This window comes from Equus quagga, chromosome 15 (assembly GCF_021613505.1).
Source record: "Equus quagga isolate Etosha38 chromosome 15, UCLA_HA_Equagga_1.0, whole genome shotgun sequence".
NCBI lineage: Eukaryota > Metazoa > Chordata > Mammalia > Perissodactyla > Equidae > Equus > Equus quagga.
In genome coordinates, this window is record NC_060281.1 from 43,875,445 (window position 1) to 43,902,591 (window position 27,147).

The following is a 27,147-nucleotide window of genomic DNA, read 5'->3' on the forward strand; positions in this document are numbered from 1 at the left end:
ATGTACAAAGTTGGAACTCTATTACTTTCTGAAAAAATCTATTTACATATGGCTAGATTCTATAGTATTAATGTTATTCTGTGCTAAACTTTAGGTTCCCAGTGGATAGAATAGGCTTTTACGTGCTAGCCCAAGGACATAATCACTATGCAAAACTGAGTTTGAATTAGGAAAAGGCGCTCCAAAGTTCCAAAGGATATTCTTAGCAATGAACTCTTAGGACACCACTGTACATAATTTGGAAGCTTCCTGTATGATTTTAAGTCAATCGTATGCCTTTCCCTACTAAGAATCTATGGTAGATCTTCACAGTCAAATCAACACTAGCTAAGCCTTAGTAACCATCTGCTTTTGACCCTACGGGACTGCAGAGCTATCAAACTCAGGAGGCAGGCGCTCTGTCAGCAATTTGAAACCTTCCTGCAGCATAATTCTTTTCCCATTGTATCATGTACATTGGTTTATCTTTCCCAAGAGACCGAGTCAGGTCAGAGTCCCCAGAGCTTAGCAAGGTCAACCTCCCAGTAGGTGCTGGAGAATCTTTGCAGACTATGGAAGTGGTTACCTCTCTATTATAGCAGAGTTTTCTGCCCATCTACGAGCCGGATTTAAAAGTCCCAATTCTAAGGTTCTATGAATTATTGAATACTTATTATGGATTTAGCACTCTGATGTCGTTACTGGAGGAAAGGGAAAGTGAGGAGAGTTTAGACATTAGTCACAAAGTTATCCTAAGGCACTTACAATTTAAGTGGAGAACTAAAACTAACACATGGAACAATCAAAGGACAATACATCCTAGCACATAATTAGGTTCTAAATTCCTTGTTACAGATGAAATTATGAGGGCAGCAGGGAGGAACAGCAGCGTGAGCCGGAGGAATCAGGGAAGACTTCTACGAGATATGAGACTTGGGCTGGCCCCTGGAAGGACAACAGGGAGGAGCAATAATCTCTATAAAGACAGGGGCAGAGATGAGTCTGTTCATGGGTCAGTGAGACCAGTTCGGCTAGGGAGAGAAATTGGCAGCGTGGAGCCAAATTACTGGTAGTCTTGGAAGTCAGCCTAAGGCGTTTTTACACAGGATGTGGTAGCAAATAGAAGCAGCCTGGGAAGTTTTCAGACGGGACTCACTCTCCATTATTTCTCTTCCTCTTCCCGATGAATGAAGTCACTTGCATTGGCTAGGATCACCCTGTGGGTGGTGAATTTCTGAGAATGTGGCAGATGAAAGTGGTGGTGGCAGCATCTCATTCTGTTTCCCAGATGGTGGTAAATCTAGGCCGGGAAGCGCCACTATTTCCCCAAATTCTGTGACTTCACAGAAGTTGCAGGAAACAGGGTGGAGATGGGAATAAAGAACTTTCCTCCACAGCCTTGGAAGGTGGTATTTTACAACAGGCATATGGTGCTGGCTTCGATCAGAGATCATTTCCACTTGTGTGCCGCTTCTCATGATAAATAAGAAACCCATCAGAGAAGTATCCTCGTGGGAAAACAGCCCAATGGTGGGTGATACTAACTTCTATCTTTCTAGATCATCGAGATTTTATACAGATAGGTAAGTATGTGTTTTTTCTTTGTCTCTGACAGCAAACCCTTGATGGATTACATAAGAATGGCTCTCCATGAAAATAAGTTCACCACAAAATTTGAGCTATCGTTATAACATCCTGATTATCTCAGAATAATAACTGTTTGGAGCCATTGTGATATTCATAAAGTATCAGAGCTTTAACAAAATGAAAACATGCCAGAGAATAAATACCCTTCACATTGTATGGAACTACTCGATTTGAATAAAATAAACCTTAATTAAGTTTACGTATGCAGATTAATTCTACCTAGCCGTTTTCATACTTCGTTATTAATCACAGTTTTCTTTTATGTCTCGTTGAAATTAGCCCTAATCAATTTAGAAAATATTAACAAAAAAAGCCTTTAAATTTCTATATATTAAACATGAAATATTATCTAAATAAAAGAAAAAAGAGATATATTTGAAAATATACTATGAAACAACAAGAAATAATTTTTTGCGTGTGAGGAAAATTGGCCCTGAGCTAACATATGTGGCAATCTTCCTCGATTTTGTATGTGGGACGCTACCACAGCATGGCTTGATGAGTGGTGTGTAGGTCCGTGCCCGGGATCTGAACCTGAGAACCCCAGGCTGCTGAAGTGGAACATGTGAACTTAACCACTATGCCACTAGGCCAGCCTCAGGAAATAATTTTATGGAACTAATTTTACGTAAATTTGAAATTATACTTGAGATCAAAGAAATCATATGTAATTGTGCCTATCTCTATTGTATATCTGTGGTCCTACTCTGTTTGCCTATATCTCCATAGACTAGTCTTAGAATGACTTCTTGTATGAGCAATAAAAGGGATCTTCTACCAATGAATAAGGTAGCAAGAAAATGTTTGGGGAAAACATATTGAGAAGCGAGTCTGGTCTTTTGTTTTATATATTACTGAATAATCATAACAGTTTTAATTAATGTACTTTCTACAACCTAAGTACATTTAAAATCACATTTTCAACAAGCATAAAGTAAGGGTCATTGCTTATGAAATCCATTTTGCTGGTAGAAAAACTGATTGCAAGAATAAATGATTTATTTAAGGACAGAAGGTCAATAACAGATAAAATCAAATCTAGCTGTCTTGACTTTCAGCTCAAAATACTTCTCATTAACCCTCATTTATGTCTAGGATGTTACCCACCACTGACAAGATCTCACTTAGCCCAGAGAAAGGCTCCGAAGAGAAAAACAGAAGGTGTTAGGATTTGTCTCCCTATCACCTACTCCCTCTTTTAATTCACACTGGAAATTAAACCACTGGTTCCTAAATATTGCTGATCATCAAAATCATCCATGAAGCTTAAAAACAAGCAATGAGGGTCTGGTCCGGTGATATAGTGGTTAAGTTTGCGTGCTCCGCTATGGCAGCCCGGGGTTCACGGGTTCAGATCCAGGATGCAGACCTACACACCGCTCATCAAGCCATGCTGTGGCAGCATCCCACATACAAATAGAGGAAAATTGGCACAGATGTTAGCTCAGGGACAACCCTCCTCAAACAAAAGAGGAAGATTGTCATCAGATGTTAGTTCAGGGCCTATCTTCCTCACCAAAAAAACCCACAAAAAAAACATTCCATGATCAGGACCCACACCAGAGCTGTTGAAATACAATCTCTGGAAATGGAGTCCTTTTAGACTTCTTTTTCCAGAAAAATAACATCATAGGTTTAGGAACCAACTACCTGACACACTTACACATTGCTTTTTATTTCCTGTTTAGAAGTGTCCTGACTTTTATAATTCTCTTAATCTACTTTTCGTCATTTTCATTTTTTATATTTTCTGTTGCTTTTGGCCTTTTTAAAAGCTCTCCCCAAAGGATTTTGATGATCTTGCAGTTTTGGAAAGCAGGTGGTCTTAGAAGATTTCAAAAACACTCTGTTTTAGAATGAAAGAATTAAGGGGAAATAATTTGGCCTGGGAGTGTCTTACTCCTTATCTGTCAGCATGCTGGAGATGGTTGTTAGGGCAAGAAGATTCATGAAGGACGCAATACCAAGGAAAATACATAAAGAAAGAGGAGCTCATTCTCTCCGAGGAAGAAACAGACTCAGCTACACTAGCTACACAAGGGTTATCCCGTGACCCATTTTAATTCTCTAAATGACAGTCTCGAAAGAAGAACAGGCTCTTTACAGGCGAGCAAGGCCATCGCTGAGAGTTCTTTTATCCTCTTTGTTGCACACAGTTCTATTAACCAGTGTTATAATAGGATCTATCCAGAAACCTAATACAATGAAACAAAACAACCAAATTACAGAACAAAATTACGAACTTCCCATTCTTCCAGAATGCTTGGCAAAGAATTTTAATTAATCCAACATTGTGATAAATTGGTAATTAGGGTGCTTGCCATTTCATATAATGTATTTAACAATCATCGTATCCTGAATACAATTTTTTTTTGACAAATCAAAGAACATGGTAGATGGTCAGTCATATCTTTAGTTCTCAGTGTGCAATGCTTTTTTTTTTTTCACTGAGGAAGATTCACCCTGAGCTAACATCTGTTTCCAATCCTCCCTTTTTTTTCCTTGAGGAAGATTAGCCCTGAGCTAACATCTGTGCCCATTTTCCTCTGCTTTGTATATGGGACACTGGCTCAGCAAGGCTTGATGAGCAGCGTGTAGGTCTGCATCTGGGATCCGAACCCATGAGCTCCATGCACAGGACAGACCTCCCCCCCCCCCCATGATAAAGAATTACCTGGCCAAAATGTCAATAGTGCCAAAGTTGAGGAACTCTGATCTAGAGAAATCAATTAATAAAGTGTGAAAAGAGCTTAAACTGAACAAGTGAATAATCTATATCTATATAATGGAATATATAGGATATAGTAATCCATAATCCACAAATTACCATTTTCAATGTAAAGAGCCCAAGGCCAGAAGCATCCCATGCATGTGGCATAGGACAAAACAGCAGACCAGCTCAGATCACTGCTTCAGATCCCTGGTTGTCACATGGCACCAGCTTGTTGGTGAGAAAGAACTGGAGGGCATTCTCAGAACCCTTGACAGATGGTTTGAGGTTTATGGCACATATTCATGGGTTAAAGACCTTGCTACTTATAATTCAGAATAGTTGGAACTTTCCATAATAAAGATTTTAGAGTTCAAAATGAGCAAGAGTTAGGTAAGCGGTTCATCTCAGCGAAGTTTATTTCTGCCTGAATGTGCCATGTGTTTCAGAGAAGTTAAGAAATTGGCTGAAATCAGTCCCAACGCTACAACATTCTGGAAATTGCTTTTCTTTTGAAGGTATGCCTGATTTCAGCTAGTTTGCTTGCCATGTGTTTCTTCTTCCTCCGATGTAATAGAGTTCTGATGATTTCAGCTTTTTGGTTGTTTGGATTTTAGCAAAGAGGTGTAACCATACTTGGATGTGAGGCATGACATATTTGAAGTTGTAGGATCAAAGCGTTTTGGGAATTTGGCTAAATATTTGGAACCCCTACCTACCTATTTCCATCTTTATACCAGAGAGAAGCCCAGCGCTTATCGCTGAACTTCTTCACGAGTAACTGCAGGCAGTGTCCTTCTTTGGTTCCCAGAGATGGAAACCTCCTCCGCTCCTTCCCCACTCCCATGTCTCATCTGAAAACGATAATTCTTTGATCCTCCAGATCTGCAAGCCCTGCTCACCTTAACCTCTCCTTCTCAAAGCGCAACTGTGGCTTTGAGATTTAGATAACGAAGTTTTCTTATTCGTGCATTAGCATTTTTATTTCCAGGCCACCTTGGGTTATTTCTTAAGCAGGCAGAAAGTGGCATTCCCTTAAATTCACAATCTTCAAAATTTAGGCAAAAACAAGGCTCCACTTAAGAAGCAAAAATGCATTGGTTAGTGATCGGGTGAAATAAAATTATCTTGTTATAGAAACCACTTAAGGAAGACCAGGATTGGTTTGCAAATACCGTGCTGCATCATTAAACCGCAGGAAGAAAAAAGGAAACCACATTACTTTACATAACTTTCGTACCTCATATAACCTCCCAGGTCCTCCTCCTTTAGCCAGATTCATCATCTGCCTGTAAACCATAATAATTTTCCAGAGCAAAACACGTCTAGAAAAAGTTCCTATATTTTGGATAAAAATAAACATAACAAATTTATATTCTAGGTGATGGATGACTATGCTGAAAAGCAGGGAGAAGACCAGATCGAGTTGGAATATGTCACAAATACTCCAGTTCTCCTTCTGGGGACATGGGAGGATTTCGTTTTCCTACCCTTTTGAATTTAGACACAGCCGTGTGAAAATGGCTAATGAAATAGGAACAGAAGTGATGTGTGTCACTTCTAGTTTGCTTTGAGAGGAGGTGATAGTGGCATCATATTATGAGCTTGGATCTTTGAGTGACTCAGATAACCGGAGTCCTGAAGACCCAGCTTTGGATATGCAGCCTGAGATGTTAAGTCATAGAGATTGGGGTTTTTCATTACTGCGGCATGCCCTATTCTAGCCTGACTAATTAACACATCACTTAATATCCGGTATCTTATTTTTACTTTCTATGCCTTTTCTAAATACTGCTTATTTCCAACCTGACAAGGGAAAGGGAATTTAATAAACACACTTGAAAACATCCCAAAGAGAAAAATACATCTAAAGCACAGAGGGTAGTGTCAGGGAAGAAAAGAGTGATCATCTGACAACAGCCATTTTTACTGCCATTGTGTGTGTGTGTGTGTGTGTGTTTTGTTTTGTTTGAAGTATCACTTCACCGTGTTGAATATGGGAATTTGCTCCACTTTTGATCCATGCCAATTCAACAATGTTACCACAGAATAATTTTTAATGACCAATTTTTCCATGCCCTGATTTTGGTTGCAGCCAGTTTTCCACTATTTTTGATGTTTGCGATCCTTATTTGACTCTAGAATGGAGCCTACGAACTTGGAGGACACCTGCAGCGTCTGAGACTCTGCATCCAACTTTTCCATGTGCTTTTTTTCAATTCCCCCACTGTGCACCAACCACAGGTATGCAAGCGTGAAGACTGAACAGTCATCCAAAGGGAAAATTGGGTTGGTTGTGGCGATGTCTTAGTAGGAAATTGCTCCAGCCACCAGGAAATGTGTTGAACACATGACTATTGCTGGTGGTGGCAGATGTTCTACACCAGCTGACTATCAATAATTTGGAAGTTTAGCTATTTTTCTTTTTTGTTTCCACTGAGTTTGCAATTTTGTCAAAATGAAACATATACCTAATTTTTAAACATCAAACAATTCTACAGAGCCTGTAATGAAGAAGCATAATCCTCTGCTCTAACCCTCCTGACCCCTGATTTACATGCTTGGATATCCACTTTAAAATCCATTCATTGTTTTTGTCCCTAGGTTTCTAAATAACCTGCTTCTTCTCTGTTGCTTGATTTTTCAGATTTAGATAGATGTATTGACTTCCCATTAAAGAACATAAAAACTTAGCTTTATTGCATTAACACCTTCCTGTAGACACACTTGCTCACATATACACAACATCAAAAAAAATTTGCTGTGTAACAAATCAGCCCAAAACATATTGGCTTAAAGTACCCATTGGTTTACTTACAGGTCTGTGAATCAGCAATTTGAACTGGACTGGGCTGGACTGGGCAATCCATCTGGTCTTGGCTGAGCTCATTCGTGCAGCTGTGGTTAGTTACTGGGTTGGCTAGGGGCTGGCTGGCCTAAGTGGCCCCAGCTGGCCTGGCTCTTCCACACGTCATGTGGTCTTTCACCCTCCAGCAGGCTAGACCAGGCTTGTTCACACAAAGGGTGGGCAGGGTTCCAGTGGTGCAAGTGGAAGCACGTGAAGCTTCTTGAGGTCCAGGCTGGGAACTGGCTCTCTGGTACTCCCACTGCATTCTCTCACTGGGCCAGTTGGATTCGAGGGGAGGAGAAATAGACTTCACCTCTTGACAGGAAAGGCTATAAAGTCACATGGAGAAGGACACAGGGAGAAGAGAATTGTGGCTATTTTTTCCATTTACCACACACAAACAGTATATCCACAAACCTGCACTTCCTGGGGCCGCCCTTCTCTTTATATAGCCATATCTTATTGTATATCATGTACCACCAATTGGAGTTAAACCAGCATTCAGTAGTTACCCTATTGTAATGACTGACATTTATTTACAATTAGTGTTCATAGTGAACTAGGGTTATATATTTTTTCTTATATTAGGACTTCTGCTCTAATCCTCAGAGTAAATAATTGTCTCATTTTGAGTTGTTTGCTTAGTTTTTCTATGGATTTACCACTAATTCGGCTTCAAACTTCTGCAGTAAGGATACATTTCCTAAGAACGAGAACAACAGATGACTTCTCAGTTTCTTCCCCTACCCTGGTTTCATCCCCTAGAGCCCTGTGTCTTTCCATTCCCAGCAGCACTGGGTGTTCTTTGAGCCTGCTACATAGTAACCACTCTGACATTCCCCTGGCTACTTTCTTCTGTAGAGTATCTTGTTTCTTGGCTAATAGCGTCTTCTTTCTGAGTTTTCTCCTTATGTTGGAGGAGCATTTCCTCTAGTAGATTCCTGAAAAACTGCATGGGAGGCAACTTTTCGAGACTTTTTTAAATGCCTGAAAATGCTGCCCCACTTGCAGACTTGTGGGAATTCTAAGGTGGAAATTATTTTCTTCAGAATTGTTAAGGCATTGCTTCTCTACCTCCCAATGTTGTTTTTAAGACCTCCAAGGCCATTCTGATGCCTGACCCTTTGCCCATAATCAGGTTTTCTTCTCTAGAAGTTTTTAGAATACTTCTTTCATTCATGTTGTAGGTGCATTGACTTATTCAATCTCACAGCTTTTCTACCGTATTCTGGGACTTCTGTTGGATATCCTTTACAAATACTCTAATTTTCTCATCTTATTTTTCTCTTATTTTAAAACTGTTTGTTGTACTTTTTTTTCACTTAAAAAAATTTTTTTTAAGGAAGATCGGCCCTGAGCTAACATCTACTGCCAATCCTCCTCCTTTTGCTGAGGAAGACTGGCCTTGAGCTAACATCCATGCCCATCTTCCTCTGCTTTATACATGGGACGCCTACCACAGCATGGCTTGCCAAGCGGTGCCAAGTCCACACCTGGGATCTGAACCGGGGAACCCCGGGCCACTGAAGCAGAATGTGTGCACTTAACTGCTGAGCCACTGGGCCGGCCCCTGTTTGTTTTACTTTTATAAAGGCTTTTTCTCTTTTTTTGTTTTTTTCCCAGCTGCTTGGTCAATGACTTTATTGTCTTTACATGAAAAATCTTCATAGAAAATTGTGGTTTGGGTTAGCTCCCAGGGGCCTGCTCCTGAGCTCTGAGGAAGCTTGCCTTCTTTTGAGCTGTTCTGTCTTTCTCCTGAGCAAGAGATATTTTAGAATAGTTCCACCTCTTCTTTTTAACTTCTTAAGCTTCTTTTCATAGGGTGGATTCTCTTATATAGTAGTATGAGTTTTCTTGTATATCTCCATCATGTCTGGAGTTACGTTGTTCTTTATGTGTTAAGAGGATTGTTCCTTGTAAGCATCTTCATCCTCTTCCATCAGATAACGCACATCAACTGCAACGTCTGACCCAGGATGTGCTTCTGATGTACTTCTGCATTGACTTCCCTGCTTTCTTAATGCCAGCTAGGGAATCATTTGGTACTGTGAGGGATTGACAAGCCTCCATCCACAACTCCCCTCAAGGCCCCCAAAACTGTGTTTCCAGTAGTTGTTCTGGCGAGGCCTGCATTCAAATAGCAGGTGAAGGCACCAGGTTGACATCAATGCTTTCATCACTGTGTTTACCCCCGGTCATCTCCGCTTGGCCTTCGTAGATCTTGTCCATGCCAAACCTCTTGAGAAACCTGCAGGCCAGCAGCAGGCCAGTGCAATACGCTGCGGCATACTTTGTTAGGCCAAGCTTCACACCATATTTTGGGAGTTCATGAGCATAAACTGTGTGGATTATCATATCCTCTTCTATACGGGTGTAAGCAATCTGACAAATGATATCTCTGTTGGTTACGTGAACTATCATCCTATCTTTGGATGTGTTGTACTTATTTTTGTCCTGAATTACCAAGTGTTTCCGAGCATAGTAATCAGTTTTACCCTCTCATTTTCTTCTAAATTTCATTTGGTGTCTCTTGAGGCAGGCTTTATTCTGAATAGCTTTAACAAACATGGGCTCATGTCCATGGCTTGCCACAGACCTCTTTTTTGGAGGTTTTTAAACCTTATTTCTCTATCTATTTAATATTTATTCTTTATATTTTTATTTTTTATTTATTTTTTTAAAGATGGGCACCCGAACTAACATTTGTTGCCAATCTTCTTTGTTTTTCTTCTTCTTCTCCCCAAAGCCCCTGAGTACACAGTTGTATATTCTAGTTGCAGGTTCTTCTGGTTATGCTGTGTGGGATGCCACCTCAGCATGGCCTGACAAGCAGTGCCATGTCCATGCCCAGGATTCGAACCAGCGAAACCCTGGGCGGCCGAAGTGGAGCATGCAAATTTAACCACTTGGCCACGAGGCCAGCCCCCTCTTTATATTTTTAAATTCTCAGAGTTCTTTAAATCATCTGAATGTTCCTTTTTAAGACCATTCTGTTCTTGTTTCACGGATGCACTATCTTCTCTTATTTTTATGAGAGTTCGCTTTCTTTTGTTTTACATTTTCTTCTGCCTCCTGCATGGTCTCTTTCCTCTGTGATGTTTATTAATTTTGGATTTGGCCTTTTATGTTAGATTTTTAAATTCCAATATCTGTCAGTCCTTGGCTGTCCATTTTCAAGAGAAGTCCTGAAACGCTAAAGGCAGCCGAGAGAGTATGGGTTGGATTTGCAACTGCGGAGATTCACTGTGGGGTGATCTGGTGTTTTGTGGGGTCCCCCCAATAGTCGGTATCTGCATTAGTTTTCTGTTGCAGCAATCACAAATTACCACAAACTTGGTGGCTTAAAACAACAAAAATGTATTATCTTACAGTCTGGAGGGCAAAGGTCTGATACAGTCTTGCTGGGCTAAAATTAGGGTGTTGGCAGGGCTGCATTCCTTTCTGAAGACTCCAGGGAAGAATGTGTTCTCTTCCCTTTTCTAGCTTCTAGAAGCCACTTGTGTTCCTTGGGTTTTGGCCCTCTGCCTCCATCTTCAAAGCCAGTAAGAGTCAATCAAGTCCTTTCCACATCACATCACTCTGACCTCTTCTGCCTCTCTCTTCCACTTTTAAGGACCGTGGTGATTACATTGGGCCTGCCTGAACAACCCAGGACACTCTCCCTATGTCAAGGTCAGCTGATTAGCAACATTAATTCCATCTGCAACCTTAATTCACTTTTGCCGTGTAACCCAACACATTCACAGGTTTCAGGGATCAGGACATGGATGTTATTCTGCTGACCACAGTGTCTGTAGCTACTTTCTCGTGGGTGATCAGTTTACCCAAAGAGGAAGCCTCTTTTCTCCCACCAGTGCATGTGCAATCCTGGCTGCCAGCATCCTAGAAGTAAGAGGAAGATGGTGCTGGTGGTGCCTCTACTTGTTTTACAGATGCCCCTTTTGTCTCCTTTGTCTCCACATGTCACGAGTGCTTTCAGCTATGCCCAGTGCTCCCTCATCCAGAACCTTCTCATTCAACCTCTTTTGAGAATAAACCTCCAGTCTTGTACTGGGTAGGGAAGCAATAGTCGCTGGCTGTGCAAGATACCGTGGGGAACCTAGATTAAATGACTCCTTAAACAGACTTTCAACCACTCCTCCTGGTTTCAGTCCTGCCCACGCCCCTTCGGAGGCAGCTGGTGCCTCTATTGCTGACACTCTCCAGGCCTCTGTGGCTCCGTTAGACCTGATTTTTGGCTTTATTTCTTACAGGCTCTTGCCATTCAGCTTTCTCCTGTCTAGTAAGTCAGTATTGCCTATCCATCTGCTCTCTGGCTTTCAAAATATTGCTATTTCCGCTTTTGTTCTCCTAATCCTTGTTGATTTGTGCTTTAGTCTCTTACTGTCATTTTAGTGGGACTTCGAGAAGGATTGGAGGTATAATCATGTTTTGTTTTGTTTTTAAATCTACCACGTTTAGTTAGAAGTTCCCATGGTTTATAAATTTTTAGGAGCACTAAGTAATTGTGAAACCAATTATATTCTTTGTATTCCGCATGACAATCAGTTCCTATTAGTTTTCATTAAACACCAGTGACAAGAGTTCAGAAATTTTTGTACTCCCTGTGAAGGAAAAAAAAAAAAAAAAGAAATGGAGTGAGGGTGGCAATTACTAAGTGGCAATCTCAAAATAGTAATGTCAAAACAGCCTTATTTGCCTCGACCAGAATAGGTGCTCAATGGGGCATTTGTACAAATTATTACATGATGCCTAAAATGTACTTCAAGAATCGTGCAGGTCCAAGCTTTAATCCCAGTATCTCCAAGCACGGGCCCACGCATATTGAGTTGGTGCTGAATAAGTACTTGACGAATTCGTTAGTTGTTTTTTCTGAGTTGTAGCTAGAAAAGCAAGCTCACTTCTTATTCTAAACGTCTGAAAGGAAATGTGACAAGTACTACTTTCTAATCAATTTCAGTGAAGGTAAAATATTGAATTCCTTGGAATGCATCAAATACAACTTTGATGTTTAATATACTGGTGATACTGTCATAGTAGATCAGATAAATTATGGAGAGAAGATGTGGATTTTATCATCTTTTAGTTATATTATATCATTATCTCTCTTCCTCCCCCCAAAGTATGCTATTTCATTAATTGTTTTACTCTTTCTTGACAACTTCTGTGCGAGGAATGAAAGCTTGGCCAAATATGATTTTGACAATGCGATTGGGTGGGATGGCAACATCACCCAGCTGGAGGAAAGTGGTGGCTACCATCTCGGTTTCTATCTCTTGACAAGTATTTACTGCCTCTTTTGGATGCCAGCAGTTTGCTCCACGTAAGAGGTGTTGGGAGCTAGCGCTGGGTTACCAGGGGCCTCCAGGCATCTAGCAGTTTGCTCAGACCAATGGCCAACACAGCAACTTGGCAGGCTCCAAATGAGGACTAGTTGGCTGCTCTCAGAAGCCTTCTCCCAGCCCTGGGTTAATGTCTCCATTGTCTGGGGCTTTGTCGACACCTGAGAGCAGCAGCTGCATCCAGCACCACCAGGACACAGAAACTTGTTTGCGTTAGCAAGGTCTACTTCTGCTCTGAAATGCTACTAATTAGCTGTTAGCACATGACATCTTCACATGCACACCTCAGTTCAGAGAACAGCCAGTTCAACCCGTGCATAAAAAGCTGACGACAAAAGTGAGAAAGGATGAATGGTTATGATACATTTTGTTCCTTCAGAGTAAAATAAATAAATAAATTACTTGATAAATTGTATATAGTAGTACTTTGTTGTACCATGTTTATGATTCCAAACATGGAACCTCATCTGGAATGCTGGGTGGGTGAAAAAACAGAAGAAGAGGAAAAAATATTTCTTTTTAATCTGTTCTGCAAAGATGGAAAAGGAATTGAAGAGATACTTATTAAAACCTCAACTAGCTTTGTGACCTTGGGCACAATCTTTCTTCTCTTAGGACCTCAATTTTTCTCATTTATAAATGTGGGGATTGGATTATTTATATATTGAACTAAGAGATTTCTTTCCATGTCAAAAACCTGAGATTCTAAAACAGGCCACTTTCCTGAGGCACTGGGGACAAAATCCTATGAAAAAGCACATCTCCCATTATATAAGGATTTGTTATATCCGTCTCGGATTTAGCATCTTTATACACACACAGGTGTTAGAAACTTGTAATGAGTAAGGAATAGGAAAGATTCAGTAAAAAGAAACAGTATATCAGGGTTTTAAAAATAGCAATATTATTTTTAAAGAGCTCTGTGCTTTGGGAGATTGTCATCTAGTACCAAAGAAAACGTTTGTCGTATTTATTTTTGCCTTTCGTTATCCCAAGCACAACTTTGTACCTGTAAGTGCGACTGGTCCAGCTCTCGGCTCGCGGGAGTGGAGATCTGGAACCGCACGGGGAAGGCATTAGAGAGTTGTCTTGAGCTGCACTTCTCAGGACACGAGGTGCTTTATCAGTATTATCATGCAAAATCTCATTTCTTGCAGTCAGAAAGACACACAACTTGAAACAAAGTTTTTTTCACAGACATTTTGAAAGCTAAATTTCTCTATCGTGGGTAGTAGGTGAAAGCTCAATGTTTGATTACTCATGACCTTATGGTAAAGATGACTATTCCGTGCACTTCAGCCCAGCTTTCCAGGGCACAACCAATTTTCCAGATGGAGAGTCAGTTAAAAGGACAGATAAAGCAGGGTGCTGAGGAGAGAGAATTGGCCTTGGAGCCTTAAGGGAGCAGAACTCAAAGCTGAACTCTGTTATCAACTCACTACATGGGCGACTGAGGGTGAATCGCTTCCCTTTCTGGACCTCGGCTTCTCTACCCCCATGCAATGCCCATGTCACTGCATTCTTGGCAAGAATCTCCTTTGGGCAGTTTGCTTTGTGGAATAATGCCAGACTGGAATTTTTTGCTCTCTTCTTTCAAATTTCTGGGAATAGCTTAAATAAAGAGAGATAGGATGACTACAAAATTATTTTAATATGTTGATTACCATAAAGAAAAATTAATTCCATGGTTGAGAAATGAAGATACCATGCCACTAAATTCCACATCTCGCTTGTTTTGAGCCCAGCTAGTGATAGCCTAAAATGCCAGTATTTATTACATTCCAGCTTCCTTAACTTGGTGGTCCTCCTCTTGCTCACACTCCCATGCTCTGGTATTTCCTGCCCTTCTAGAATCTTCAAACTGCATTATGCGTTATGGACACTGATCCATTGTGGACGCCAAAGGGACCCTTCCATGTTGAGTGAAAACCAACAGCACATAAGCTATTGACATTCTCTGCTCTCACCAAGGAGAATGGAACGGGTCCTGTAGCATACGATTTTGATCTTCTTCCTCTCCTTTTAATGATTTTTTCTTTTCATCCTGACAGAGCATCTGTTTGGGTCTTGTTTGAGGGCTCTTTGTAATTCTCTAGGCCTTACTCTTTTCTATGGCTATATTGAATTAGGATTAGGTTTGGCTGTGAATGATGAAACCCTCAATAATAAAGACCTAAACGAGATAGAAGTCTTACTTCTCTTTCATGTAAAAGAAGTCTGGAGGCAGGTGGTCTAGAAGTGCATTGTCAGAAAGTCATCGTAGATTCAGGCTCTTTCTATCTTGCTATACTGCCATTTTTAGCATAGGAATTCCACCTCATAGTCTCAGATGGTTGCTCAAGCTTCATCTATTACCTTGGCATCTCTCTCAGCTGAAAGGAGAAAGGGTCCAAAGAGGGCACCTTCTTACTTTAAAAACCATTTCTGGGAGTTATATATGGCATTTCTACTTACATCTCATTGACTAGAACTTAGGCACATGGCCACACCTAGCTGCAAGAGAGGCTGGAACGATGTAGTCTTCATTTCAGGCAGTCATGGGCAGAGCTAGATGAGAGCATTGTGGGGGAAGATCACTAGGATCTGACCCAGATAAAATATTCTGGAGAGTTCTTTCACTATCAAATACCCATGAACTATTTCTCTGGAAAGGCTACAAGATTAAACTAGGAAATACTATCAGGAAGGATGATCCAAAGAGGACATAATATAGACAAAAGACAACCTCAAGATATATTAGATTGCTTCAATAATGTCTTAACACATCCATGCAGAATGTGTTAACCTATTAGAGTAATACAGGTGGCTGGTGGTAATGGGTTAACTAGAAAAATTTTCATGGATAAATTTTGTCCAAAATAAAAAAGATGGGAAAGATATAATTTTGTAGGGTAATGAGGCAGGCTGTTTCAGGAATGAGCAGAGTTGCTCTTCAGCAAATCCATGAATGGAAAGATGTTCTCTTCAGTGCCCTTCACTTCTAACCCCTATATGCTTTCCCTCCCTTTTAACACCTTCCCACAAGTAAATAATGGGATGTGCACATGTGTGCATGCACACACACACCTGTACACCAGGGTGCCCACTAACGCTTTCATGAACCATATTTAAGAAAAAAACTAAATCTGTTAAACTAATTAACTCATCTATTTAAGACTTGCTACACATTCCAGTAGTACTGTGCAAATTAAATTAAAATTAAAGTTCCCAGGGGTGAGTGTTGCTTCAAGTCTAGTCAATAAATGCCTTAGAGACTATTTCTGATAGAACTCTATTAGGATGAAAAAGAACACAATATATTTCTGCCCTCTAAGAGATTACACTCTGGTAGACAGAGAGCTGTGCACATACCTTCCAGGAAAAATAAAAAATATGATATTTTATTCAAACTATTAGGACGGCACCGGGAAAGCAGAGTTTAATCTCAGCTTGAAAGGAGGATGGTGATAAATGGGTAATATTTTATAGGTAGAATTGGACATGGATAAAAGAAGGGCATGTTGGGTGGAAGGACCAGCCTGAGAAGAACACAGAGGAGGAGGATGGTGAGCAGCCTGTGGCATCGAGGAGGGCATAGTGAGGCTTGCAGCTGAAAATGTAGCTTGAGACCTTATTATGAAGGGACTTGGAAACTTAATAATAAAAGAAATGGGCAATACAAGAAAGTTAGATGAGAAAGCACCCTGATCTAGGCTATTCTATAAGAAATGTCATTGGGAGAGAGTGCAAAGATTGGAGGTTGAAGACACAGGATCCAGGCAAACGTGGAGACTGGCTTAAGTCCAGACTAGAGTTAACAAAGACCTGAACAAAGTTAGTGGGACTTGAGAAGACAGAATGTATCTCTAATGGTGAAATTTCAAATGAAAATTAGGCAGGGGACTGGCCCAGCAGTGTAGTAGTTGGGTTCACACGCTCCACTTCAGTGGCCTGGGGTCTACCGGTTCTGATCCTGGGCACAGACCTACACGCTGCTTATCAAGCCATGCTGTGGTAGGCGTCCCACATATGAAGTGGAGGAAGATGGGCATGGATGTTAGCTCAGGGCCAATCTTCCTCAGCAAACAGAGGAGGATTGGTGGTGGATGTTAGCTCAGGGTTAATCTTCCTCAAAAAAAAAAAAAAATTAGGTGGGATACTTGGGTGTGGGGAGCCTTTCTAGAAACTTCTCAGGTAACACTACGTTAGGTCCCACATTTCCCAACGATTTGTATGACCCCTGAGCCCAAGCTCAGAGAGGCAGAGGGAGGGGAACCGGGGGAAACTTTGTAAACCAAAATGTAAGAAGAGAAACTGAATCATAGACTTTCAGAGGTGAAGGGGCCCTGGAGATCATCTATAATAATAAGGCTCATGTTATTTTACAGATGAAGAAACAGGTTTTGGGACAGAGTGGTGGCAAAAGAGATGTGGGACCTGCTCTCTCTAGCATTAGTGTCTTAGCAGGGGAAATGACATTAACTCTCCAAAAACACCATGTGGAAAGTAACAAGACACGTGACAAACAGGGGGAAATATTTGCAACACATATCACAGTAAATGGCTAACCTCTAGAATAAAAAGCATGTAGACAATAGGAAGGAAAAGATTAAGCATCCAATAGGAAATGAGCAAGAAACATGGACAGACAATTCATACACATAACAACTACAAATGGTCCTTAAGCACATGAAAAGATACTCAACTGTACTCAAAGTAAGAAAGATGCACATTTAAACTGCACTGAGTACCATTTCTCACCTCCTAATCAAAAAGTTGGACAACGCTACTGAGGAAGCTCTGGAGAAATGCACACTCACGTTTTGTTGATGAAGGAGCAAAATGGTGCCGCCCATGGGGAGGGTAATGTGGTGATATCTACCAAAATTACCGCTGCCTTTATCCTTGGAGCCAGCAATCCTACTTGAGGGTGTTTACATAGAAACTGCACATGCATAAAATAATGTACAAGGCGCACATGTAGTTACTAATTGCAGCATTCATTGTAATAGCAAAAGATTGAAAACAACTTAACTGGCAGCACAAGGAACTGGTTTCATAAATAATACAAGAGCAACACAGTGGATTCTATGCAGCCATGAAAAGAGGGAGAGAAGTTCCTTATGTCTTGATACAGAATAAGCTACAAAGTATACTGTTAGGGAGGAAAAAGCATGGCGTAGAACATGTATAAAGTATGGTATCTCCTGTGTTAAAAAGGGGGAAAACAAGAAATATATCTGCATTTGTCCTTGCAAAAAAGAAATACTGGGAAGACAAATAACAAACCAATAAAAAAATGTTTCCCTCTACAGGGAGAGGCATGGGGTAGATGAGCACAGGCGTCAAAGCTAGAGAGCTCAGCATATATCTCTTTATTTCATTTTGATTTTTTAACCAGGTAAACAAGTTAACAATTACAAAAATTAACTGCACTATAAAATTAAAAATGGCAACTGACAAATATTTACATGAGACATTCGTGGTATTATCATGGCCAGGAAACATTTGACCTAATCAGAGAGGTCAGGGAAGGCTTCCCGGAGGAAGAGGCTCTTGAAAGCTGAAGCACGAATAGGAGTTAATAGGTTCAAAGAGCAAAGAAGACTATTATCATCAGAGAAGGAAACCTAGGCAAAGGCCCTGTGATGGACAGGAAAACGGTGCTTATGAAGAACTGAAAGCAAGCTTTAGAGCAAAGCAAGCTGTGAGATGAGGCTGGACCAATGACAGCAGGCTAGACCACCTGGGGCTTGCAGGCCACGCTGAGAAATGCTTTTTTATCCTAAGAGCAATAAGAAGCTGTTGAAAGGTTTTAAGCAGGCAGACAGGAGGGGGTTTGTACTTTAATCAGAAGAATATTCATAGCCACCGAAGATTGTAGAGGACAGGTGTGGTGTGGTCACTGCACTTGTTCTTAGAAAGACCTGTCAGTCCCACTCGTCTCCCAAATTCACCTGTAAAACCACACGCCATGCTTGCTAACAACATCCCACATATCTCGGTTATGATCCATCAGTTGCTATTTGCTAAAAACATTACACAAATTGCACAAAGGATGAAGTTGTTATAGTCTGATTTACATTGGAACTTATCTCCGTTTCTAGGCAACACCATTGCACTGGATAATGACGGCTCCGACCCTCAGAATCTTTCACAATCTGGTAAGTGAAATGAACGAGGGAACCAATTTCTGTGTGTTCAGACTAGTATCTCATCCTATTAGATCCAGCCTGGGAATAAGACCCATTTTTAATGCACCATTTGATAAGAACACTTAACCTCAGTATGTGTTGTAATTAGAGAGATAATTAGAACTTCACTAGAACCTCTTAAGACTAGGAATACATTTGAAATTCACCTAGAATGAAAATTGCATTATCTAAGGCCAGCCCAAGGTATTTTTCCTTCCAACTTCACCTTGCCTCCCCCATCCCAAAGATTTTGTGATCTAAGAGGTGCGAAAAGGTAAGAATTTTACAGGTAGTGCATATCACAGAAGGCTAATGGGTTCAGTCGAAAATTGCTTTACAGTTATTTGAAAAGGAAAAAACCCAACTGATTTTGAAAACGAGCTTAAAGACGGAGTGTGAGTCATGTATGCAGAGAGAAGAAACTGCCCTTGCATGAATCCACTCGGAAAATGTTAATATATGCATAAGAAAATTGTGTTCCTTAATCTCTGAAGAAACACTTATCACTAAGAACCCTTTAATTCTTTTCCTGTGCTTGATTTATTAGCTTATGAAATTATGTTAATAACCTTCATGTTAATGGTTTGGGGGCTCCAATGACCTGATTTTAATAATGAAGTAATTTATGCAATAAATGCAATCAGCATCTATGAATCTCACTTAACAGAACATATTGGTGATTAGCCGATGCTCAGACAAGTGACTGTCAGCATGGGGCTGCGCGTGTGCTTCTGCAGAGAAAACAGATCTCGCTGATGGGCTCGGGGGTGGGGGCTCCTGAAGGCAAGCGAGCTGAGCTGCAGCCCTTGGCTGCAAAAGCTGCTGCCAGAGAGGCTGAGACTGAATTTGAAATTAATTTACAAACTGTAAAATGAGCCTGATCTTTCAGTAATGTAGAGAAAATGTGCACACGCAGTGTATCCATGACAAGCAACATCCGTATCTTTGCTGGAGTGGAGTGACTTACTGGAAGGAAATTGGGGAGTACGGAAAACAGAAGATGAAGGAACAGCCAACAGCTTCCTGGGAGAGAGCAGAGGCCAGCAAGGGAGGCCTCAGAGGATGCGGAGTGGACACCTGGGAGAATGGAGGGTTTCCAATCCCGCCATCATAAAATCCACATCCTAGAATAACCTAGGGCTAGCATTACTTGACTTTGGCTTTTGAGAGTATGATGTTGAATTACCCTTTTTGCTTTGCTTTGTCTTGTTTTCTATTTTTTTCTATTCCCTACGGATCCAAAGCTTAGAAACAACTAATTTACACCCTTATATACTCAACTTAGCGCAAAGACACACTTTAACCATGTTAGATAGATACGATTTTTCTCCTTTCTTTCTTCACAGATCCCTAGAAACAAGTCTCCATTTCTTTCTCTTATGTTATTATTTAAATATTTCTCGTAGAAATTTTATCCCCCTCCCAACCAAAATCTACTAAACCGTTCTCTGAATTCCGTGGAATAAAGACAGTTGAGGTCATTACCCCCACTACTAACTACGAAAAAACCCAACTAGGGTTGAGGAGAGTAGGCCACTGTGCAAAACCTGCATTTCCAGCAGCGTCCAGATACCACAGTAGGAACATCCCAGCATCCTTGATCTTCACCCTCAACACTGATATTCCACAAGATATTTTTTAAGTGTTCAAAAACACTACTGGAGTACTTGACAGAATACTCTACCTCCCCTTAAGAAAGTTTTAGGGGCTGACCTGGTGGTATAGCAGTTAAGTTCACACTCTCTGCTTCGGTGGCCTGGGGTTCCCCAGTTCTGATCCCGGGTGTGGACCTAAGCAGCACTTATCAAGCCATGCTGTGGGGGTGTCCCACATGTGAAATAGAGGAAGATGAGCACAGATGTTAGCTCAGGGCCAATCTTCCTCAGCAAAAAGAGAAGGATTGGCAGTGGATGTTAGCTCAGGGCTAATCTTCCTCAAAAAAAAGAAAGAAAAGAAAGTTTTACATCAAATACGCTTTTGGTGTAATGTTAAGTGAAAAAAGCCAAAATATTAAATTAGCTAACCTCTAAACTGTGATGCGCTAAAGACAACATTGGCTTCAAAATCAGAGTCCTTGGGTTCCTAACTTGGCCTCCACCTCTCACTACTTGTGGAATTGGTCAAGGTACTTGACTCTTTAAGAGACATTTACATTTATTCCTATTTTACTATATTTTAACGAGTGGGCATTAATTTTATAATAAAATCAGAAAGTGCATAATTTGGGAAAAGATATACAGACTATACCTTGCAAGAATGTAGAATTTTAATTTTCGATCTCAGCTGTAAATTGGCATTGTATTGGCTATGTTAGAAATGAGGGTCATCTTAACTCTCATGTCTCACACGAAATTTAACCAAAACTCTGCTCTTTCTTTGGACTTACATAGAGTTGATCATAATTTTACCATACCATGAAGCATGAAGTAAAATGCCTGTGAGAAGTTTCATGCGCAATCTGGAATGAGAACTGCTATACAGAATTTCATAATTCAAAAAATTACAAGTGGTGATAATGGCTTGCATGTTGCGGCACCTGAAGATTTCAAATCTCTACTCACAGGTTGTCAAGCCTAGTACTGGGTAAGTGCTGAAGGTTATTCAACACCACCATCTCATTAATCCCCACTACGGAGAGGCAACTAGAAATGTTGTTCCATTTCACAACTAGAAACATCTGCTGAGAAACCTCATACCTTCTTTGCCTGCGTCTCCAAGCACTAAATCTGCATTCTTAGTCCACTGTAATAATCACTGTGTGGTCATGTTTTCATCCATCAGGATTCTCACCAAATAAAGATTTAACCTGTGATATAACAAGTAAATTAATTAATAAAATTGCAAGTACACTGTCTCTTTGCAAAAGAGAAAACTCATCAAGTTATCTAAGCGATTTTCCTCATGCAGAATTTTGAGGAATTTTTTTCACTTAGCCAGAAAACATTGGAAAAAGAAAGACTTTTCCCAAGATCAAAGTGGGAAGTAGAGATCTGAGCTAACTTCCTTTGACTTGAAGCAGTGGCGTCCAAGATGCACAGCTATTGCCGTTGAGTTTTGGTGGAATTCCATGGCTTATAATATTTTTTCTAAATTCTCACCGCTATCGCTTTAGGTGGCTTTCCCCTCACCTGTTTGAGCTCTCAGACTCACAGAGACACTTTATCCCACTTTTGTGGCAAATACTGTACCTTGCAAAGAAGGAAGAAAAAAGTGATGCGTGTAACAGCAGTCGGGTTGGAACGGGCCGTCCCTGGCTATTCCTTTCATCCACTTTCAGAGTTCCTGATTCTGCACAATCCTCCCCCTCATTGTGGGGGCTAATCTCTTCCACTTTGTTTCCACCCTCCTCTCTATTTTGCTCCAGGCATTCTCTACCCTTCAGGTACAGTGGCCGGGTTCAGGTACAGTGGCCGGGTTATAGCCGCTTCACCCATGTTGAGGGGCTGTTTAAATTAGTCATGCGTCGCTTAACAACAGGGATATGTTCTGAGAAATGCATTTCTAGGCAATTTCATCATTGTGCAAACATTGCAGAGTGTACTCACACAAAGCTGGATGGTATAGTCTATTACACGCCTAGGCTACATGGTACTAACCCTATGGGACCACTGTCACGTGTGCAGTCTATCACTGACTAAAACATCATTACGTGGAGCATGACTGGTGTTCTTTGGGTGGAAGAAACGGATGCTATTTCTAACCCTATGGTGTAGAGATACCCATCACGTTAAGAGATATTGCGCTTCCTATTGCTTTGATGGGTATAGTAACCAACTGGTTCTTTTCTTCTAAGAGTAATTGGTTCTGCTCCTGATAACTCAGGGACTTCTCATACCTTCTGATTTCGTGATTCAAAACATGCTCTTTCTTTCACTCTTAATTAGAGCATTTCTTGTATTACTCACTGCTGCTGGGTAATTTAAACCAGCCATTATGTCAAAGGATATAAAATTAATTAAAAAAATTAAAATCAATCCTTTAAATTTTATCTCCATATTTTTTTAAAGGAATATACCACACGTGATCCCACTGAGACCAGGGAGACAATACAAAGTCCCTCGGAACTTGTGCTTCCCTTGTTCTCTCCGGCTTTACTGTCCTCTTTTTGGCAGTGCAAAAACTCTGATTTGTTTTGTATTTAAACTCACTTTACGAAATGAATGGGTAACAGAAAAGAGACTTCCTTTTGCTAACATAACTATTCCTGGGATAAATGAACATGTTTTTCCATCAATGGCCAGAAACAAATTAGCTTTAAAATCTCAATGTCTCTATATAATGGAGAACCACAGTACTGTGGTTGAAAGTGTCGATTCTGGAGCCAGAATAACTCAGATATGAATCTTGCCGCTCTTGTCACAGCTGTGCCACCTCGGGCAACAACCTGACCTCTCTGAAGCTCAATTTTCTCATCTTTAAAATGGGGATAATAATAATGCCTAACATTTTTGACTGTAGCAAAGACTAACTGAATTTACACATATAAAGCTCTTAGAACAGTGTCTGGCATGGAGCAAATGCTCAATTATTGTGATCTATTATTTGTGTGATAATGATGCACCCACTCAGTCCCATTAGTGAAAGGCTGTTCACCCACTGTGACTTGAGGACAGATTCTGAGACTCTTCAGGTAGGATCAGGAACAAAGAAAATGTTTGCCTCTCACTTCCTCTCTAAAACACTTTCTTCTTTACTATTCAAAAATTCTTTTGATTCAGCACAATCTTGAAAAGATACTTATCAAGATAATAGTTCAAGGGAGTAGATGTTTCAAATATGATAATTGGAGTCAACCAAATAAGCATTTGACTCATAATGTTTAAAACTCTTAACAACTTTGGTTTAAGCCCTATCTAATGGAAAACAATCAAAATGGTGGCTCTGTCAGCCTCTCCACAGAAACAAAAAGTCATCAGAAGCCGGAGGAAGCTAAGATATTTGCCTTTCCCCTGCAAGAATTTCTCATCTCACATATAAAGTACAGATTGCATCAAGCTTTAGGGAAATTAAGATATGGCTTGTGGAAGGAATTAAAAATTATTCATCCAAAGCAGTTTTGCAATGCTCTATGTGGGGGGACAAAAAGATCACTGTTTCTCTTACTTTCACCCCATCAAGATTATCTTCCAATCTGACATTTCTTAATCCGAGTTTATTTTCCAGGTCATTAACTTGATTTCTCAATGTTTTGCAGTCTTTAAAATTCTCAGTTAAAACAGCATCATCAACATCAATCATCTTTTTCACTTCTTCCTTATTTTTTTCTTTTCTTCCGCTATCTTTGTTTGCTTCTTTAATCCTTTTTTTGAATAGTCTCTGATGTTTCTCTGCATCAGCCTGTTAAAAGGAAAACCATAGGCCCGAAATGGCCTCCTTCGCATTAAAAGCCTATAATATAAAACCCAGATTTGATACCTGATCTAATTGCAATTTCAAACTCTCCTAGAAACATAATTGTAAGGGGCCAGTCTGAAATTGTCTGGTCATCGCTAGTGAGGTCCTCTGTCTTGTGGGCCTTCTCTTTCCCTCAGGGGAAGAAGAGGAATTTGCGTGATAAAACACTTACTGTTCCCTTCCCACAAAAGGAGATGTCCTGGCCCCTAGATAATCCTTTATTTTCTTTTGCTGATAACTCCCCTGCCCCACTCTTCCTCCTATAAAAACCTTCCATTTTGTACAACCCCTTGGGGCGCCCTTCTAGTTGCTAGACGGGATGCTGCCCGATTCATGAATCATCTAATAAAGCCAATTAGAGCTTCAAATCTACTTGGTTGGATTTTGTTTTTTAACAAACCCAAGGTAATCCAACTTAATAAATCAATGTTGAGTTTCCCAAGGGAGACAAATGAAAAAGCAGGCAGGCCTATATCCTGGAGTGTGGAAACCAAAACAATAGCCAAATGGAAGCATATGTTTTTCTTTGCAGTATTTTTCCTGAAAAACAACAAACCAGGCTACCAACCAAATAGATAACATTACAAATGAAAAGCAGATCTAAGTGCATCGTGCCTCTGAAATAGCACATAAAACACTGACCAGCTTAAACTAGTTTTGCTTCCTTAAAACAGGTTATTGATTAATCTAACCTTGTTCAATAACAGAGATAGCACTGCGCATGTGCCAGGTAGAAACCCACAGCTCCAGGATGACCCCAGAACCAAGAATCTTCAGAAATGTTGCTACCAGAGCCCTTTATGAAGTGAGAAGTCCTTCAATAGGAAAATCCAGCTTCCAGCAGTCCGAATAACTCGATTACTGTATATAGACTGATTCGAGACTAGCCAATCAGCTTCTGCCCCTAACTCCTTAAATTTCATCCTGAACCCTGTATCAAGGAGACGGAGTGGAGAACTGTGCCTTCTGTCTCCTTGCTGGTTGACTTCACAATAAAGCTTATCTTTTCTCAAAAGCCAGGGCCATAATATTGGCTTCTATGTGCATCAAGCAGTGGGCCCTTGCTTGGTAACACCACCAACAGACAGCTGCTCGCCAACCCAACTTCTCTTTTAGCTGTGCCTCAACGTTTTAGAGCTCAGCCATGCAGATGTTTCTTTCACCATTGAACATGCTCTGTTCTGGTTATAAATATAGAGCGCTTCTCTTTATCTCTGTTTTAAGGAAATCAGATTTCCCAGAATACTGGAACCCCTAGGTGAGCTAGGATTTAAATTCAGAGGAAAGAAAAATTAGAAGAAGAGGCGAATTCCAGAAACTTTACTGACTCATTATCTGAAATATAAATTAAATTAGTTCAAGCGAATGTATTTAAGTCTTAATGTTGCAACTTAATAGTTTTATCGCCCAGAGCCACAAGTTGAGGGCATATGTGCACATTTGTTTAATTAATATGTCTGGGTAGATATAAAACTTTGGCCACCTAGCCAAGAATAGGCTTACTGGGATTTTCTTTAAGACACTCTCAACTCTGAGTTATTGTCTGGTGTCAGGGCAGCCCTGAGTATCTAACACTCAATTGGAAGTTTGGTGACTGTTTCTCGAAGACCATTCCAAAGCATTTCCATTGCTTTCCAAAACAGAATAGCTGCTTTCCTCTGCTATGTATCCTGAGGTTTGATCCCCATTCTTCAACCTTTCAAAAGCTGCCTTTCCACATAGAATCCTTCATAAATATTGCTGTGGTGTGTTTAAGCATTTCAGGCTTGAGCTGATGAGATGTATATAAAAGATCTGGGTAGAAATAGAAGGGTGGGTTAAGTTAAAAAATATCTCTGTAAGGTTTTTGTTTGTTTGTCTTTAAATACAGAACACATTTGTTTTTTCTTTTTTCTTTTTGGCGAGGAAGATTTGCCCTGAGCTAACATCTGTTGCTAATCCTCTTCTTTTTTTTTGCTTGAGGAAAATCAGCCCTGACTCAACATCTGGGGCAATCTTCCTCTATTTTGTGTGTGGAATGGCTCAACACCATTGCTGATGAGTGGAGTAGGTCTGTACCTGGGATCGAGGCCTGCAAACCCCGGCTGCCAATGCGGAGCACGTGGAACTTTAACCACTAGGCCTTGGGGCTGTCCCCTGTTTTTTCTTAAAAATAGAATTCTTTAGGTGGTTAGGTTTCCAGGCCTGCATCTGAAAATTTATTTAAACATTAAAGCAGTTGAACTAGAGTGTTAACGTCATTTCCCATTGTTTCTTTGGGAAAAACAATGAAATAGTCCTAACGGATTTGGGAAGCAGCGTGAGAATTCTGCCTTAGACACAGTCCCAGTCTTCAGAACTGAATTTCTTTTACATGTCTCTGCTCTTTTTCCACCCAAACATAGCTGAGTTTCCTCTTCCCCTTTTCTTTTTTCCTCTTTCCCAGGAAGTGAGAGTGGATTTCTTCTTCCCTTTCATGCTTCCCCGAACAACAGGACCCTCAGAGAGTACTGCCCAGGAGCCACGACAGTGAATCCAATGGTGGACAGTGACAAGAAGGATCAAGAGAGAATCTTCTCACGGCCCATTCCTTAACAGGGAATGTCCCATGTCAGCTGGATAGTCCTGGGGACCACTGGTGATAAAGGGTGTCCATGGCAAAACTACGCAGACAGTGAAAAGCCCAGTGGTTGTCAGGGACGTGGGGAGGGAGAGATGGATAGAGAGAGCACAGAGGATTGTTAGAGCAGTGAAAATACTCTGTATGATATTATAATGGTGGATACGTCATTGTACATTTATTCAAACTCACAGAATGTACAATGCCAAGAGTGAACACTAATGTAAACTATGGACTTTTGGTGATAATGATGTATCAGCGTAGGTTCATCAGTTGAAACAAATGTACCACTCTGGTGGGGGATGCTGATCATGAAGGAGGCTGTGGGTGTGTGGGGGCAGGGAGCGTATGGGAAATTTCTGTACATTCCTCTCCATTTTGCTGTGAGCCTTAAACTGCTTTAAAAATAACAATAAGAAAGTCTTAATTTTAAAAGAAAAGGGAAAAAAAGAAAT

General features: G+C 40.6%; 1 long non-coding RNA gene and 1 pseudogene across 1 annotated transcript; one reads left to right on the forward strand and one right to left on the reverse strand.

Moving 5' to 3' along the window:
* The first annotated feature begins 1,418 nt into the window (after nt 1-1,418).
* Nucleotides 1,419-26,782, forward strand: LOC124226878 (uncharacterized). Its single transcript, XR_006885391.1, has 4 exons — nt 1,419-1,562; nt 18,613-18,669; nt 21,090-21,282; nt 26,519-26,782. It is a non-coding gene; the product is annotated as an uncharacterized LOC124226878 (long non-coding RNA).
* On the reverse strand, nt 8,871-9,743 carry LOC124226877 (60S ribosomal protein L5-like; annotated as a pseudogene).
* Nucleotides 26,783-27,147: the final 365 nt, after the last annotated feature.